Source organism: Octopus bimaculoides, chromosome 15, assembly GCF_001194135.2.
Source record: "Octopus bimaculoides isolate UCB-OBI-ISO-001 chromosome 15, ASM119413v2, whole genome shotgun sequence".
NCBI lineage: Eukaryota > Metazoa > Mollusca > Cephalopoda > Octopoda > Octopodidae > Octopus > Octopus bimaculoides.
The window spans coordinates 29,613,361-29,618,487 of NC_068995.1; the positions used below are offsets into that span (position 1 = coordinate 29,613,361).

Genomic DNA, 5,127 nt, shown 5'->3' on the forward strand with positions numbered 1-5,127 from the left:
TATATATTGGGTGTTTGACTAAATTTGACGATTTATGTTTCCTCTTTTTTTTTTCAAGAACAGCTTGATATATTGATGAGCAAGTCAACGCCGTTGGAGAGTATAATGACTAAAGTTGCAGCTGAGAAAAAGTCAGCTGACATGGAGAACTGGAAGCCATCTGGATATTGGAAAAGAGTTACCTGTATCAGAATGATTTGCGCCGGGTATCAAAATGCCGATATATGACTGCTAAATGGCCGCACTCTAATGACTGAAACAGGTAAGAGATAAAAGATATACCCATAGCACTTTATATATTGCAAGATTTAATTTCATATTTAACTACTTTTTAACGAAGTAGAACACTACATCACAATATATACTTGCATAGCAAGCGACTTGATCTGAGATCGTGTGATGAAACAAGAACAATTATTGCATGGAAGATGTTTATAAGTCATTTAAGAACACACAAAAACCGTTAGTTTCATTTCAACGTTTAAATTTAATTTGTGTCCAAATATTTTCCTCGGTCTGAAACCGCGACTTGTTCATTGACAAAACTTCGTGCTTATAAATATATATATATATCCTTTTTTTTAAATTTATTTCTACTTGGTTCAGTCATTAGACTGCAGTCTTGCTGGGGCACCACCTTGAAGGATTTTGGTCAAACGAATCGACCCCAGCAGATTTTCCCCTTAAAACCTGACACTTATTTTATCGGTTTCTTATCGTCTAACCGCTAAGTTATGGGGACGTAAACATACCAGCATTGGTTGTCAAACGGTCTTGAGACAAACACACACACACACACACACACAGATATATACATGTATATACGGTAAGCTTCTTTCAATTTCCAACTAGCGAATCCCCTCATAAGGCTTTAGTCGGCCCGAGGCTAAAGGAGATGATACTTGCCCAAGGTGCCACGCAGTGGGACTGAACCCAGAACCATATGATTGGGAAGCAATCTTCTTACCACACAGTCACGCCTATGTATGTATGTATGTATGTATATATGTATGTATATATGTATGTATGTATGAATATACACACCAAAACAATGTGAGTATGCATATAAACGTGTGTGTGTGTGTTTTATCTTTTAGTTAAAAGGAAATGCAATGCTTATGATCTTATACTGGGCCCTGACACAGGTGGTGGAGAAAGGCAGGATCATCCTAAAACCAGAAACCTAACTTGAATGCTTACAGCAGAGTGATTTGTACTTAGAACGCAAAGAGACACAACAAATATCAAGTTTGTGTGTATGTATGTATGTATGTATGTATGTATGTATGCATACCATTGCTCAGTTTTATTTCAAGATTTCTTGCAATAGAGAAAGAGCCGGTTTCTAACCTAGATTCAAGGACCCTTCATTGGAATTTCAACATCAACAACAGGGTATGTTTTTTTGTATGTATGTATGTATGTATGTATGTATGTATGTATATGTGCAGATTTGTATGTTTTGCTTTATCTATGTATTCTCATGCATATAGTTGTATATCTAGATATGCTCATATATACTGAAATGATAAACTTCTGGAAAGTTTTACAGATTTTTACAGTTCCAGTGATGGATTGGATCTGTAATCTTCGAATTACCTTTTTCCTTTCTGCTTTTGAGAAGAAGCCTAATTTATCAAGATTGGTATTTAGGCAGTGTGTTACATATCCCAGGGCCTCAATAATTACAGGTATAAACCTGAACTTGTAATCTGGATAGAGCAGTTGCAGATTTCTCAATAGTTCAGCGTAGGTGTTCCCTTTTTCACTGATCTTCAGCTTCATGTTAACATCCGCTGGACAGCTAATTGCAACAGCTGTACACAGTTTCTCTTCTCTACCCCAAATCATTATATCAAGTTTGTTGAGCTTACATTTTATTGAGGTTTTCACTGGGACATTTCTCCAGTACTCCTTTTTATTATGAGTGGCTATGGCTTCTACCATACTGTGGGTTCTTATTTCTTTGTCCTCGACGTTATCCTTCCGACGGATTTCATCATAGAGCGTCCTAGCTACAACATATCTCATCGGTAGATAATACCGTGATGACATTTTCGGACAACTGCTTATGATGCGGGTGATATCTTCGATGTTAACTCCACAAACTCTACATCGGTTGTCACATTTTACTGATTTTCCTGCATCTCCATCCCTTTTGTGCATCAGGTATTTGCTTGATATTTCCTGTTCCTGGATTGCAAACACATACCCTTGAAAGTGGGAGGTAGGAATCCGGTTATTTGTCCATGAGAGACTGCTTTGAGGTTCAATGTTACTATCATCTCAGAGCTTTCCACTAGCATACCAAGTCTTCTGCCCATATAGTCTCATCCTTTCATCTGATGATACGTTGCGATTTCTTTGGGCTTGTATTTAAGGTTATCAGACAAGGAATGTTGCTCAAGCAATGCCTTCCAAGTTTTATTATGTTATCAGCCTCATGTATGCAAACTTGGTCACGGGATGCACTTCGATACTTAGTGGTTAAAAGATGTTGCCGAAGGGATGTAATACGACATTCAAAGGCATTTTGGATCGATGTTAAGCCTCTGCCACCTTGTTTTCGTTTTAGGTAGATGCAGTCTACGTCACTGTTTTGGGGAAAATTTGTGTGCTTGTTACAATTTTCCGGATTTTCACATCAATGGCTCACATCTCATCAAGTGTCCAATCAAGCAGCTCAAATGTTGGTCTGTGTACTGGAATTACAAACACATTGTGGACCACTGTTTTATTGAATGCAGAGAGTTCTGAGGTCCAAATTTTCTTTATTCGGCTGTAATATTCTCTAGTGATACGTGTTTTGCTACAAATGCCATTGTAAGATATGTTTTCATCTACCCCTAGATACCTGTAACATTTTTCGTCAGATATGGGGGAAACAGTCAAGTCATTGATGAAGATGTTGCTATGTGTGTATGTATGTATGTATGTTATGTGTGTTCTTGTCTTTCTCTTTTTAATTTAGAGTAAATTCTGGTCGGCGACCGACATGGTAGTAAGGTTGTGAAAGAAAGTATCTTGATTTAATAGTCACCTTTTAAATCTTAAGAAAGTATTGCAGATTCTTAGAGTCCCAGATATCTTGATCATTTGTAGCGTATGAATTAAGGATTTACATTCTCTCCCCAAGAATCTAAGTTCAGCCATACTTTGCTCCAGACTGGTTGGTATGTATCCTGTTGCTCCAATAATAATGAATATGAAGTTGAAAGTGTATCTTGGATACTGGAATTGCAAATTCTTTATCAATGGTCTATAGTCCATAGATGTTCTCTTTCTTTTGTATTCTTCTAACCATATTCGTGTCTAGGGACAGCTGATTTCCACAACAGAACATTTTTGACTTTGTGGTCCTACACAACGATATCAGCCGGTTGTGTTTTAACTTGACGAATGTTTTAAGTTTTAGTTCCACCAGTATTCTTTTGACCCATTGGTCTCAATATGGTCAACTTCGTTTGTAAGTATTCTCTTTTTTGCTGTCCTGTCCCAGACCGTACTGACCACCTTATAATGCCTTATGGGAAGATAATATCTGGAAGACATTCTCTCACAGTTGGCAAAAATGTGAAAAGCCTACATTTGTTGTCTATAGACGTTTTCTACCTTTTATGTTTTAGGTACTTGGTGATCTCTTGTTCTTAGATTGCATGGATGTAGCCTTCAAAGTAGGATGTCATAAACTTGTCGGTACTCTATGCCAAGCTGTTAATATGATCGATCCCTTTTATGGTTTGTTTTACATGCCAAACATCCATGTGCTATCTTTTCAGTGAAGTGGTTCATTTTTTCTGTTACTCTGATAAATAGATTTCTGTTACTCTGATAAATAGATTTTACCAATACTTTTTGTGGAGAGAACTGTATCAATTCCTATTTCATGCCTCTCCTCAACTTCATTAGCTATCTTAATCATGCTGTTGGTTCCTTGGTCACAAACTTTAGCAAGATAGATATTGGTCTCCTTCCTCAGCTGCAGATGTTGCTTCAGTGTCTCAGTATGTGCTTCATATAACATCAATACAGATTTGAGACCACAGTCACTTTCTTTGCCTGTCTGCAGCTCCATTGATATTTAAGTTTCCTGTAACACTGAGCAGCTTGCTAGTTCGACATCTATCTCATTGAGTTCTTATAGTGACTACTTCAGAAGGTCAGGTGTGAGGACAGGCACTGCAAAGGCGATGTGGGTTGTATTTGTTGTAAGCTGAGAGTTCTGATGACCAATTTTGATGACCATTCTTTTTACTCTCCTGGGGTACTGCTCATTTCTGGTCCTCTACTTATTTACGGATCCATCATATCTGACATTCTCATCTAGTCAGAGATACCTAAAATTGTCCCCTGACGGTAGAGGTCGTATTGTCAAGCCATTCAATTTTAGACTTTCAGGGAAGGGTACAACTTTTCCATGTTTTACTATCAAAATGCACATTTAGACTCACCAAATTTCATCCCGATGTCTGTAGAAAGTTGGGTTATAAGATCCAACTATTTTTATTTATGAGAATTTGATATTTGGCCCATACAGTTTCGGGTCGTCGACAAAGAAAAGATGAGGAATACTTCTGGATCCATTTCTCTGGTCACTATGTGTTGTGAGCAGGTATGATAGTGGATTTAATGAGAAGACACTGGCAGGCTACCACCCTGAAGGATGCCTTTCTGGTAATCAATGCTATCCGACTCGATCTGTTTCTTATCACTTCTAAGGAGCAAAATGATGTACCAAGTTTTGGTCAGCGTTCAATAGCACTAACTAGCGGTTGTGGGTTAACTGTAAAGCTTTGATAATCCACTCATCTACTATCTGTGTCCTTATATTTTCGAACAAGGGAGCTGAGTATATATTTCTAACAAGAATTTAGTGTCGCCATCTCTAGCCGAGCAGTTATTCTGTGTTGGTAAAAGGAAGTGACCCAGAAACCATTGGTATACACATATTGTTCTGAGCTGAGTGGGGACACTAAGCTCCCTTGTTCGAAAATATCGATAGTGCGTTGATAACCCGCTGGAGACGATGTTTCCTGGGGCTAAATAACAGTAACATTCGTCCTAATTAGGACTGCCCCATTGTGTTGGCAAATAATCCTTACTTTCTCTCTCTCTCTCTCTCTCTCT

At 38.0% G+C, this 5,127-nt stretch overlaps 1 protein-coding gene across 7 annotated transcripts in view; it reads right to left on the reverse strand.

Moving 5' to 3' along the window:
• The window catches only part of LOC106870248 (zinc finger protein 474), a 162,360-nt gene that overhangs the window by 95,481 nt on the left and 61,752 nt on the right, over positions 1 to 5,127 (reverse strand). For 2 of the 7 annotated variants that reach the window (XM_052973221.1, XM_052973219.1), the window contains exon 2: positions 183 to 253. The exons of the other annotated variants lie outside the window; for them this stretch is intronic. The gene's annotated coding sequence lies outside the window, so the exon portion shown is untranslated. The remainder of the gene's footprint in view (positions 1 to 182; positions 254 to 5,127) is intronic. 7 annotated transcript variants of the gene reach the window in all.